This window comes from Acipenser ruthenus, chromosome 29, assembly GCF_902713425.1.
Source record: "Acipenser ruthenus chromosome 29, fAciRut3.2 maternal haplotype, whole genome shotgun sequence".
Taxonomy (NCBI): Eukaryota; Metazoa; Chordata; class Actinopteri; order Acipenseriformes; family Acipenseridae; genus Acipenser; species Acipenser ruthenus.
In genome coordinates, this window is record NC_081217.1 from 10,240,250 (window position 1) to 10,253,965 (window position 13,716).

The window sequence follows — 13,716 nt, forward strand, 5'->3', positions numbered from 1 at the left end:
GTGCTCTGGACTGTTGAGTCAAAATTTGAAATATTTGGCTGTAGCAGAAGGCAGTTTGTTTGCCGAAGGGCTGGATAGCGGTACACGAATGAGTGTCTGCAGGCAACAGTGAAGCATGGTGGAGGTTCCTTGCAAGTTTGGGGCTGCATTTCTGCAAATGGAGTTGGGGATTTGGTCAGAATTAATGGTCTCCTCAATGCTGAGAAGTACAGGCAGTTACTTATCCATCATGCAATACCATCAGGGAGGAATCTGATTGGCCCCAAATTTATTCTGCAGCATGACAACAACCCCAAACATACAGCGAAAGTCATCAAGAACTATCTTCAGCGTAAAGAAGAACAAGGTGTCCTGGAAGTGATGGTATGGCCCCCACAGAGCTCTGATCTCAACATCATCGAGTCTGTCTGGGATTACATGAAGAGAGAGAAGCAACTGAGTCTGCCTAAATCCACAGAAGAACTGTGGTTAGTTCTCCAAGATGTTTGGGCCAACCTACCTGCCGAGTTCCTTCAAAAACTGTGTGCAAGTGTACCTAGAAGAATTGATGCTGTTTTGAAGGCAAAGGGTGGTCACACCAAATATTGATTTGATGTAGATTTTTCTTCTGTTCACTCACTTTGCATTTTGTTAATTGATAAATATAAACTATTAAAATGTCTATTTTTGAAAGCATTCTTACTTTACAGCATTTTTTCACACCTGCCTAAAACTTTTGCACAGTACTGTATATATATATATATATATATATATATATATATATATATATATATATATATATATATATATATATATATATATTACTTTCAGCATTATAGCAATTAGTGTCATGTAGATTTGCACTGCATTGCCAGTAATTTCTAGACTTTACAATTAGGCTTTTGGTAAGGTTATGTGGTAACACTACATTAAGGGCAGGATTTTCAAGAAACAGTGTTATTGTATCGAACTTGTGGTATAGTAACGAGAGCTTTAGTAGCAAGTGATGTGCGGGGGTTGCAGCGGTGGGCTGTGTTGAAATAAAAAAAATTGGGCATTTCAAATTGGGGAGAAAAAAAAAAAAAAAATTGGTGATTCCAAATTAAAAAAAAAAAGATAACACTATTAATAATAAACGAATCATGATTATAGCAGCAGTTTTGAAGTATTCTGTAAATATTTTGTCTAATAGTTAAAAAGTGCAATGTGGTGCAAGACAAAATTGTAGATATTTATTACTGCCATAGCCTTATCTTTTCGGCTATTGATTTACCCCATTGCCACTGACTTTATGCATCCATACATCCCTTCCTGCAGTGTGTTCCGGGCTTAAGTTTACAAATTGTTCAAACAAGTGAACAAATCTCAATTACAACCACAAGTATATCAAAAATATTTCCATAACTGCAAATATTGAATTATCTAGGCAGTCTCTGTATCGTCGGCGTCACAGTTAAATTTCTGTTTCAGGGCGAGTTACTGTTTTGTTAATGAAAACCCTCCTTTTCCAAGTGCAAATTAACTCCCAATAAATTATGACAAATAACACGGATTTGCTTTTAAATTCCCACGCAAACAAAATAAATAGTCGCAAGAAGTCCTGCTCGTTAAGATATTAACATTATTTCATAAATCAACATAATTTTGGAAATCACATTAGGACGATTATTTAATAACGAAATAGACCGCTTGAAAATGCCAAAATCAATGCTACGTACCGATTTCTTGATTAACACTGGAGTTACCATTTATGACCTTTTGAAAACCCTGCCCTAAGTGTCTCTAATTGCTGTGTATTTATATAGTAGTTACGTAGTAAATAGATGTGTAGTTACACATAATTACAATGTTATTATGCATAGTTACAATGTACTTAATGCGTAAATCTTTAAATGATATATGTAAGTTCACAATTGTATCAGAAAAGGGTTAGGGTTAGGGTTAGGGTTAGGGTTAGGGTTAGGGTTAGGGTAGGGTTAGGATTAGGATTAGGTTTAGGATACCAGTTATGTTATTAGGATTATGGGGTGGGGAATTAGTGAAACTACTGACATTTTTCATGTTTTTGATAGATTTTGATAAATTTATTTTTAAAATAAAAAGCAGTGTATGCCATCATTTGTAACTTCATACAATATAAAGGACACTACACTTTGCCTGACCTCCCTCTTCTAAACCAAGCATGTCATTGTGGAAGGCCTGGAAATGAAACAGAGAGAGAGTTCAGGTTTTGGAAATGATGCGCGTTCAGAAAATAAATGGGTATTGTGCCTTTAAAAAAGGTGACTATTTATAATAGTTACACAAGTCCTTACCCGATTACCTGGGCTTGGAACAAGGTGTACCTCGTTCCCCTCCACCAGCCTCCTAGCAAGCCGACTCCTACAGAATATTAACCCTGTAGTTGCTAGAGCCTGCTGGATGGACAGGTTCCCCCTGCTGGTGGGAGGTGCACGTTTCAGTGCAGGGATTTCATCTACCCTGTCCCAGTCATATTAGTATTTTATATCTTCAATGGTTATTGTTTAGTTTTTTCTATGAAAAGAATACATTGCATACATTGCAAGGTATTTTGTCATATACTTGTACTTGCTAGAACCGAAGTCATTGTATTTTATCTTGCTCTTAATTGTATTAATACTTGTACTGTGATTTTTAATGTATTTTTGTTTAAGAGTGTAAGTCGCTCTGGATAAGGGCGTCTGCTTACTGTTGCAGGACTAAAATTAGGGTTGCCACCTTTTCCACTGATCACCGTATTAAGATAATTACCTTGCCACACCGGCAGATACATTTTCTTATATAACTTAAAAAAATACAAAGTGTTTAGTTTTTTTTTTCTTCAAATTTTAAGGTGGTTCATTTTTGCAGTGCACATATTACAAAACACACCTCGACAAAATTATCTACAATGTACTTAAAGTGGTTGCGCTAACAAAATGCTTTCTTAAACTCTTAATGGTCATGCAATGCACTGGTCTCAAATATGATACAGCAAGCATTTAAAACATAACAACACTCTAATAAACAGTATCAACTCTTCAAATCAGTTATCGAGGACTCACATCAGGGATTCTATATGCGCAATACTGGAATCAGTCATGTGTTACTCCAAAATGCACACTGTATATTGTAGGTCTTTAAAATGATTGGCCAAACCCCTTTCTACTTATTCGGTAGAGATGAATTGTAGCATACAGGTAGTTAATGAGAAGATTGAATTAATTTCTGCTAATGGCACTCTTATTAAACGCCATATCCAGGAACTATTTGACAGCTAAAATGAATAACTATCATAAATGCATGTTAAGTGATGTATCATTGAAATTTCCTTGAGCGTTCCCCTGCTGTAAGTACTGTGACATGCTAGTGTCGTCTATTCTGCTGAGATTTACTGAGGAGTAAAAGCAGGCAGTCAAACTGATTGATAGGAAAACTGCACAAAGACCTGACAGGAATACACTTATAAAAGTTTACTATAGGAAATCTGAAAAGTAATTTGCCAGTTTTTCATGCATTTAACGTGCTTTCCCAATGATAACCATGCTTGTCTGCACTTTATTATCCCGCATGTATCTATGTCACACATTTCATTATTCCTTATATCTGAAAACCTCTCATCCAATTATGATGAAACTTGATATTAACATTATTTAGCATTGATTATTGAGAGGATTATATTCTGGCAATATATTTGAGCGTATGTTTGTCCATCTGTATGTCACACTTACATTTTTGCATACATCGATAACTTGTTAATTGTGATGAAACTTGGTATTAACATTATTAAGCAAAAGTTATTGGGAATATGATTGTGAGGATATAGAGGTGTCTCTACATTAAATGTCTCTAATTACTAGTTATTTACATAGTAGTTACTTAATAAATACATGTGTACTTACACATAATTATAATGTTATTATGCATAGCCCTAACCCTAACCCTTTTCTGATACAATTGTGTACTTACATATATCATTATTATTATTATTATTATTTATTTATTTCTTAGCAGACGCCCTTATCCAGGGCGACTTACAATCGTAAGCAAATACATTTCAAGTGTTACAATACAAGTAATACAATAAGAGCAAGAAATACAATAACTTTTGTTCAAGCAAAGTACAAGTGTGACAAACCACAATTCAATAATACAGCAGATAATAGTGATAGTGACATCAGGATATGATTAAATAGTGATAGTTACATCAGGATATGATTAAATACAAAGTACTACAGGTTAAACACTTGGCAGATTACAGTATTCTGAAGTACAGGATTAAATGCAGTAAAATAGGGGGCAGATAAGAGCAGAATAAAGTACATTTACATGAAGGGTGATAGTGTCCCAGGATACAAACAGAGGAGTTCTACAGGTGCTGTTTGAAGAGGTGAGTCTTAAGGAGGCGCCGGAATGTGGTCAGGGACTGGGCAGTCCTGACATCTGTAGGAAGGTCATTCCACCACTGCGGAGCAAGGGTGGAGAAGGAGCGGGCTCTGGAGGCAGGGGAGCGTAGCGGAGGTAGAGCTAGTCTTCTAGTGCAGGCGGAGCGGAGAGGTCGAGTGGGGGTGTAGGGAGAGATGAGGGTATGGAGGTAGCTGGGTGCAGTCTGGTCAAGGCATCTGTAGGCTAGTACAAGAGTCTTGAACTGGATGCGAGCGGTGATCGGGAGCCAGTGGAGCGAGCGGAGTAGTGGAGTAGCGTGGGCGAAGCGAGGCAGAGAGAACACCAGGCGGGCAGCAGAGTTTTGGATGAGCTGGAGCGGACGGGTGGCGGACGCAGGGAGGCCAGCCAGGAGGGAGTTGCAGTAGTCTAGGCGGGAGAGTACCAGGGCCTGGACCAGGAGCTGGGTAGCATAGTTGGTGAGGAAGGGTCGGATTCTTCGGATGTTGCTCAGGAAGAATCTGCAAGTGCGTGCCAGAGTGGAGATGTGCTGGGAATAAGAGAGGCAGGGGTCCAGGGTGACTCCAAGGTTCTTAGCTGAGGAAGAGGGAGAGAGTGTGGTAGATTCCAGAGGAACAGAGGTAGAGAGATCAGAGGAGGGGGAGGAGGAGGGAAAGAAAAGGAGGTCAGATTTAGAGAGGTTGAGTTTGAGGTGATGCGAGTGCATCCAGGAGGAAATAGTAGACAGACAGGTAGAGATACGGGAGGAGATGGTGGAGTCAGAGGTGGGGAAGGAGAGGAAAATCTGAGCATCATCAGCATAGAAATGGTATGAGAAACCATAGGATGCGATGAGGGGGCCCAGGGAGCGGGTGTAGAGAGAGAACAGGAGAGGACCCAAGACTGACCCTTGGGGGACTCCAGTTAAGAGAGGATGGGGTGTGGAGGTTGCTCCATGCCAGGTTACCTGGTAAGTGCGGTTGGAGAGTTAGGAGGAGAACCAGGCCAGAGCAGTGCCAGAGATCCCCAGGTCAGCAAGAGATGATAGTAGAATAGAGTGATCAACAGTGTCAAAGGCAGCAGAGAGTTCGAGGAGAATTAGGACAGAGGAGAGAGAGGCAGCTCGGGCACACTTAAGTGAGTTGGTGACAGACAGGAGGGCGGTTTCAGTGGAGTGGGCAGAGCGGAAGCCAGATTGGAGAGGGTCAAGCAGAGAGTGGTTGGACAGGAAAGCAGAGAGCTGGCGGTGTACAGTCCGCTCAAGGGTTTTGGAGAGGAAGGGTAGGAGGGAGACAGGACGGTAGCTCTGGAGGGAGGTGGGGTCGAGGGTAGGTTTTTTGAGGAGGGGAGTGATAGAGGCTTTTTTGAAGGCAGAGGGAAAGATACCAGAATGTAGAGAGGTGTTGAGGAGGGAGGAGATGAAGGGGAGTAGAGCAGGAGCAGCAGCTTGAAAGAGGTGAGTGGGGAGGGGGTCCAAGGCACACGTGGTGGGTTTGTGACCCTGGAGCAGGGAGGAGAGGTCAGAGTCTGAGAGGGGCAAGAAGGTGGAGAAGGAGGGAGAGTTAGTAGGGAATGTAGTGGGTGTAGGGGTTGGAGCAGGAGGGGGTGCGGGGGAGAGAGAGGTGTCAAAGAGTTTGCAGATATCTGAGATTTTAGAAGAGAAGGAGGCAAAGTCATCAGGGGAGATCGAGGAGGGAGGAGGAGGGGGGGAGGGTTTAGGATGGAGGAGAAGGTAGAGAATAGTTTACGTGGGTTGTTAGTGGAGGCTTGTATTACAGATTGGAAATAAGCACATTTAGCAGAGGAGAAAGTAGAGGAGAAGGAGGAGAGGAGAGTGCGGTAAAGGTCTAGGGCAGCAGGGAGTTTGGTTCTCTTCCATTTCTTTTCAGCAGATCGCAGTGTGATTCTTGCCGAGCGGAGGGGAGGGGAGGGGCGAGCAGGTCGGGAGGTGAGGGGACAGAGGGAGTCGAGGGAGGAGGTGAGTGAGGAGAAGAGGGTGGAGGTAGCAGAGTCTACGGAGAGTTGTGAAAAGGAGTCGATAGGAGGGAGGTGAGAGAGAGCAGTGGAGGCTAGGACAGAGGGGGAGAGAGAGCGGAGGTTACGGCGAGAGGTGACAGTGGGGGTAGGAGGAGCAGGGAGAGGGGGGAGAGACAGAGAAAAAGAGATGAAATAGTGATCAGAGAGGTCCAGGGGGGTGACAGAAAGGGTGGAGGGGCAGCAGGCCCTGGAGAAGGTGAGGTCCAGTTGACGGCCAGCTTTGTGGGTAGGAGGGGACGGAGAGAGACAGAAGTCGAAGGAGTGAAGGAGAGGGAGTAATCCAGCAGAGTGGCTGGGGTTGGAGAGATGGAGCTGGGGTTGGAGAGATGGAAAAAGATTTACACGTTGAGTTCATTGTAACTATGCATAATAACATTGTAATTATGTGTAAGTGCACATGTATTTACTGAGTAACTACTATGTAAATACACAGTAATTAGAGACACTTAATGTAAAGTGTTACCAAATCATATTAATGTTACCAAATGAAAAACAAACAACTTTAGGGTGCTTGGGAGACTGTGTATAATATTACCTAATTATTTTTACCTATATTAACAGATGTTTTCCTCCATCCAAAAAATAGGAGTTAATTAAAGACTTAATCTCTTTGACTATGTAGCCCCTTTTATTCTTTTTTTTCCACATCTGCACATTTGAGAATGTATGTGCATAGCAGAGGGCATGAAATGAACTATTGTGTGAGCTGCAATCACTTTAATAAGTAATAATGAACCTATATCTTACTGACAGTGTCACCTGAAATAATGCAGTGGGCTGGGGATGAAAAGGCCATACAAAAAAGAAAGACATGTTTCACTTGTAAAAGAAAGGTCTGGTTATGTATATTAATGAGCTTGTGTGTGTCTGCAGATAATTACTGCTCCTCCTCCAATTATAACTTGTAATTGGTTTGGCTCCGAAACTGTGTAGGTCACCTCGATGGGACACAAACTGATACCTAATGAGAGAGAGAGAGAGAGAGAGAGAGAGAGAGAGAGAGAGAGAGAGAGAGAGAGAGAGAGAGAGAGAGAGAGAGAGAGAGAGGAGAGAGAGAGAGAGAGAGAGAGGAGGAGAGAGAGAGAGAGAGAGAGAGAGAGAGAGAGAGAGAGAGAGAGAGAGAGGCATTTGAGCTGCTGTGATTCCATTAAACAAATGAAAAGATCAAAATGAACAAAGATAATTGAAAACACGAACAAGAGAACAAGATTTATTGTGCCTCCCGAGGGGGAATAAAGAAAACATGTGTCATTATTTAAATCGCAATTGGGCTTTCTCAGTTGTCTAACAATTGTTTTCGTCTTATGCATTTTTATGATAAATAACAGTTTGATGTGATAAAAATCAGGATTATCCTGTACACATGTCTGCCTTGAAATTTAAATCTTAGAAATTGAACCTTTTTGGATTACCCCTGTTTTTCTCCAAATCCAATTATGCTCCCTCACCAAAGCACTTCTCCACACAGCTCAGTAGGACTGAAGGTTCAGTGGGTTTCCTCCTATCCCGTGACCAAGCCAATTTTCTCTTTTACATCAAGGAGCTCGAGAACAGATTCAGCGGGCTACTGGCCTCTGAAGGACAAAGGCCAGCCCTGCAGGTGTCTGCCTGAGCTTGGCCGGTCAGATCCGGCGGGGTGTGCCTTCTCTGCTGGGTTTGCCTTCCTAACCCACGAGATCACCAGAGCCAATGCGACGCTCCCTCCAGAATCCCCAGCGAGGACGCAAACCTGCGCTCCCCTGACTGTATGACTCACCACACGGCCGTGCCTTTACCATGGGAGACCCACTGGGACCCCTGCTCTCCCCTGACTGTATGACTCACCACACGGCTGTGCCTTTACCAGGGGAGACCCTCTGGGACCCCTGCACCCCTGACTGTGTGACTCACCACATGGCTATGCCTTTACCAGGGGAGACCCTCTGGGACCCTGTGACAGAGATTGAATGATTCTTGGTGTTAGATCTCCCTCTCGACCTGTGAGGGCATGGTGCGAGAGGAACAGAGTACCCTTAATTAAATGGCATGACAATTTATTCCGTAGGGTAGGTGGAAGTCGGTCATTTAGGAAAGGGACGGAGCTACGGCACCCAAACTCAGTGACCCAGACGGTAAGCGGCGTGGCATCCGAGGACTGGAGGAGCAGATGCGCTCGTTAACCTCGGGGTCATGAGCGAGGGTATAAATAGGGGGCATGGCTTGAGTGATCTGTTCCTTTGTAGATGGTTAAGCAAATAAACCTAGAAGGAGCCCATGAACTTGAAAAATAAGAAACAGTGAGTGTTCGCTGTATTCGTCTGTCTTGTAATACTGTTTGTTTTGTGCTGTTTGTCGTTTAAAGAGTACTAGCACAATCCGGAGCTGTAGCTGTCGGCCAGCATTAACCCGTACTTCAGCACTCACTTCTTTCACTTCAGGACTGTCTTTTCACCACAAGCACCTAATTCACGCACTGTATAAACTGTGTCTGTGTTTTGTGTTTTGTGTGGGTGAGGAAAAACGGGACTGTTTTTGGTTGCGGGTCAAACCCGTGGGATCTGTATAAACGGAGTGATACACGCCGCTGTACCACTTCCAACAGAATTATTATTTACAGGTTGTTGCCATAAGGCTCTGGACATTATAAACATTAATAAACACCCTTGCACCTGTACCATACGTTTCTGTGTGATTATTCTGCTCTGCACTGCACTCACCTGCACGTAGTTACCACTTTGCCACAGACCCCTGCACCCCTGACTGTGTGACTCACCACACAGCCGTGCTTTTACCAGGGGAGACTCTCGGGGATCCCTGCGCTCCCCTGACTGTATGACTCACCCTGCACACCATGCAGCCGTGCCTTTACCAGGGGAGACCTTGGGGATCCCTGCGCTCCCCTGACTGTATGACTCACCCTGCACACCATGCAGCCATGTCTTTACCAGGGGAGACCTTGGGGATCCCTGCGCTCCCCTGACTATATGACTCAAATGTTAATTACTCTTCTGTTGTAAATCGTATGTGTGTGTCCATTTTTGACTTTGCCTAAATATATGAATTAAATATCCTGACAGCGTTTGATAGCCAGAATCACCAAAATTATAAAATCATAAACAGTTCTACCTAGAACCGCCAAGTGGGTCAATATGACCCATGCATTACAATGCATGTCTTTTTTTTATATAACATAAGATATTCTATTTTTTTTGTAAATGCAGCAAACAAGACACGCCTCCTCTTCCTAGCACACGTGACTACGAGACAGAGATAGCTATGATTGTGGATTTGTCAAGATGCAAACTCAGTGAAAGGCTAGTTGCTTATTTTTTCTATGTACCTGGAGACAACAATCCTTCGTTTTGTTCTAGAAATGCAGCTGGGACTATATCAGAAGGAAATATTTAATCTTGACAGTAGACATTTTGATTGGAATACGGCAAGCTGCACTCAGATGCATACAGCAAACTGAAATGACAGGTAGGATAACAACTTATGTACCTAATATGAAATGTATGTTATATATTATTTTTTATATATTATTTTCAGAAAAAAAATTCAGTTTTACAGGATTGTATGTACCAGTTTACACGTGTTTACACAATAGTGGTCAATGGAACTGCATCTGTGTTTACAACACAGCTCCTGGATGCAGGCACAGTCAGCTGGCAGACGCATAGGCTCCTCCATAGAGTACAATGCAGCCGTCATACCAGAAGTAGTGTTATATTTTCTTTTTATGTAGTATTACAAACAATGATTTCGGTTTTACAGTTTTATGTGTACATATACCCGTTTACACCTATACACGGGTATACGTACATACCTGTTTCTTTTGAAATGTGTATTTTATTATATTTTTTCACTGTTTGTAGTCATGCTGTATATGCACTCATTTTAAAAATAAAGCCTTTTATGTTTAATTTTCCATTTAAATACGGTGTTTCTGCAATGCAAATGTTAGATATGATGTTCATGAATAAACCTTTTCCGTTGTATCTGATAGTATGTCTTTCATTTTCATAATGAAGCAGTTTAAAAATGTATGGGTCAAAATGACCCACGTGGTGGTTCTAGGTAGTTTGAAGATCCGGCGGTTCTAGTGTTAACCCAAGGGGATCAATTGTCCACTATAAAGGTTAAAACTGCAGTCAAAATCTGTTTTAATAAACTCTTAATAAAAATGATTCATCCAGAGAAATCTGTGGTGGTGTTACTGGTTAACCATTGTGTTTATTGTGGGGTGGCATAAAAAGGGACTGCTTAAATATAGACAGTTTTTTGGGGCAAAAAGCTCAAACTATTGTTGGCATTAGCCAATTGGTATGCAAATCTGAATCTATGTGTTTAATAAAGTAAAATAAGTGACCATTAAAATAAAGCTTGATAAATAACCTAGTACCTTGAGGTGATATATTTGTATTATCTTCAACATTCACCTGTAATGCTATTAGGAGAGGAATAGAGAAAGGTGGTTGATTGTATCAGCAGTGCGCTAGCTAATGGGAGCTCCAGAGACCCTGCATTGGGATTTCACTGTCTGGGAAGTAATACATGCTGCTAGTCCTCAGCAGAAGCAAGCAATTAAAGAAAAATTAGCAAAGCCCTAAAGTTAATAACCAGTGTTAATCAAAGAATCAGCAAAATGTGGTTTAGTGTCTTTCCATATCACAAAGTCAGGAATTAGCTTCTAGTTAGATGGAATCAGGAGTTTTGTTAGGAAGAGATTTGTTTTTTAACTTCGTAATCATTTTCATTCTTTTATGCAATTTCATTGCCTGTTGCATTTTTTAAAATGATATAAAAGACAGGTGTACAATATGTATTACCCTACGGTAAAAAGTATAATGAACTAATGCCATGTTTCCATCTGGGACTGACTGAAAGGTGATTCCAATTGGGGCTGTCTCAGCCTAACAGATGGTGGAAGTTTCCTAACGAGCGCACAATGCACTGGAGGGGAGATTTTAGATCTCAGACTGCAGAAACAAATATGTTGGTTGAAAATGAAAACTGTAAATATATTATACCATCAGGGAAATATCAGAGGCTGGTGAATGAATTAATAAATAGCAATCATGCATGTATACATGCTGGTGATCTTTGATGCTTGTGTAATGTCCAGTTGCAGATTGGATTGTAGACTGCACATTGGATCGAGATTCCTAGAAAAGGTCACATGGGTTCCAATACATTATGTATCCATTGCTGGCAATGTGGGCTTATGGCTCTGATTGGGTTTATTCAGGACAATACGTTATGGTTATAATGGGATCCCAATGGAATTTAACAATCACAGTGGGTTAACAGAAACCTGGTTGTCCGACAAGCGTGCATGTGTGAACAACCACCTTGAGAACATCTCTGATAAGCTGTGAAGGAGTTAAGCAGAAGGGTTACAGACTTTCACAGCTAGCATCATGGCACTGTATTGAGCATACACAGACAGACGCCACTTTGCATCAATCAGTTTTTAATCATCGCACAGGGCTACAAGTTCAGCCTGTCTTTTGCTAAAAGAGAATTAGCAAGTTTGTATCATGGGTGACATTTCATTTTTAGAAAGGATCCGAATCATACACAGTTTGATTGACATGCCCTCGGGATATAATGTGAGGGTTGGTTCTGGTGGGGATGCTGGGGAATTTTGTAACCTTGTGATTTACATAGCGTTTAAGTGTAAAACATGTTCAGTGGCCTGTTAACCTGTAGGCCACTATATCACTGAGAAGATGTAACCAAGACCCAACACCTCTCAATGCACTTCAGAAGGGTTTGCTTGAATGTGTCAGTGCTGTGCTCTGTAGTTTAGTTCATATTGGAGATCAGGTCATTTTGACGAGGGATTCAATTTGACTATCCTGGTGGGTAAGAAAAATAAATCTAATTGAAATCCGTCAATTAAGTATAATCTTATCAGTAAAAAAAAAATAGAAAACGACTGGAAAAAAACTACAGGACCTCAGACACATTACTTAAGCTGTTTGAAATGCAATTGTAATTGTAATGGTGCTTTAATTTAGTTATTATCATTTTTCTATAAATCTGCCTTTACCTGGATTGTAGTTTGTCTGGAGAATCCTAACGGCCAGGATCACACAGCCTTCCTCATTCCATTCAAATGTGACTTTTTAACTCTGCTAGCTACACTGCTCTACACATACTGCATAGAGACAGAGAGTAGATGGGGCTCCATCTGCCACTGGGATTGACTTGAAAACGATTTGAAATCAGGCTTGTTCATTTCCATCAGCAGCAGACTGAGATCAAATCCATTTCAACTGGGACCCAGTTAGGTGGTCTGGCAGAACTCGATCTTGTGCTGATGGTGGTCCGATAATTCCCCGCGTGGTTCTGGGTTCTGTTGCTCCAGTATTGAGTTATTACCATTTTTCTCTAAATCGACCTGGCTTTGTGCTCGTCTGGAGAATCCTAAATGCTGGGACTAACAGCCTTCCACAATATATTGCAATGTTTCAGCCCCACCTTCTCGCTCAGTCAGTATGTATGTACAGTAGCAGAGATGGAAGCAGTACAGAACTATCAGACGTTATTGGAAAATCCAGGTTTTATTGCTATAAACTGGTAAACATGGCCTTTATTGTTATTTTAAACATTTTAGATAGTGCTCTACTGTATGGTATGTCCTTGAAATTGAGTTGACGGTTAGATTAAAATTCTGATGTTTCTAATAAAAGAAAAAACTAATAAAAACAGTTGTGCTCCCAGACTAAGTAGAAAGACATTGGAAGAAAGGCTGAAGTGGTATTCAAAAAGGTCAAATAGCGTTTAAGATTGGGTTTCTTTGTTTTTTCTTATTTTTTATTAGCAGATTGCTGGGGTTTATTGTGAAGTAACATTATTTTTTGTGATTCAATTTACAATCTTTAAATATGGTATATTAAACAACAACAGTAACTAAATCCCTTACTAAATAAAATGCATATAAGTATTTAGTCCTCAATATGTCCAAATTTGATATGACTATTATCAGCTTGTGTTAAAATTACTTACCAGGCATATAAATAGTTCCCATGTCTGAAGCACCTGGATGCAGAGCTGTACAAATAAAGGATATTAGCCAGGTACAGACTTCAGGGTCATTAGCAGTGAACAATCTAAGAAGTTATGCTGTATTTCCACTGGGCACGCAGTACAAATAACATGGATATTGTGAATGAGACTGCTGGCATCCATTTTCTCACTTATTAGTGTAAACAACCCTTTGTTTTATTTTGGTTCCTTGTTATATATAATTACTATTACATAATCACTTCCTGCTCGAAGTAAGGCCACTGGGGTAGAATTGACCTATGGCACAGGAAATGGTTTGGCACC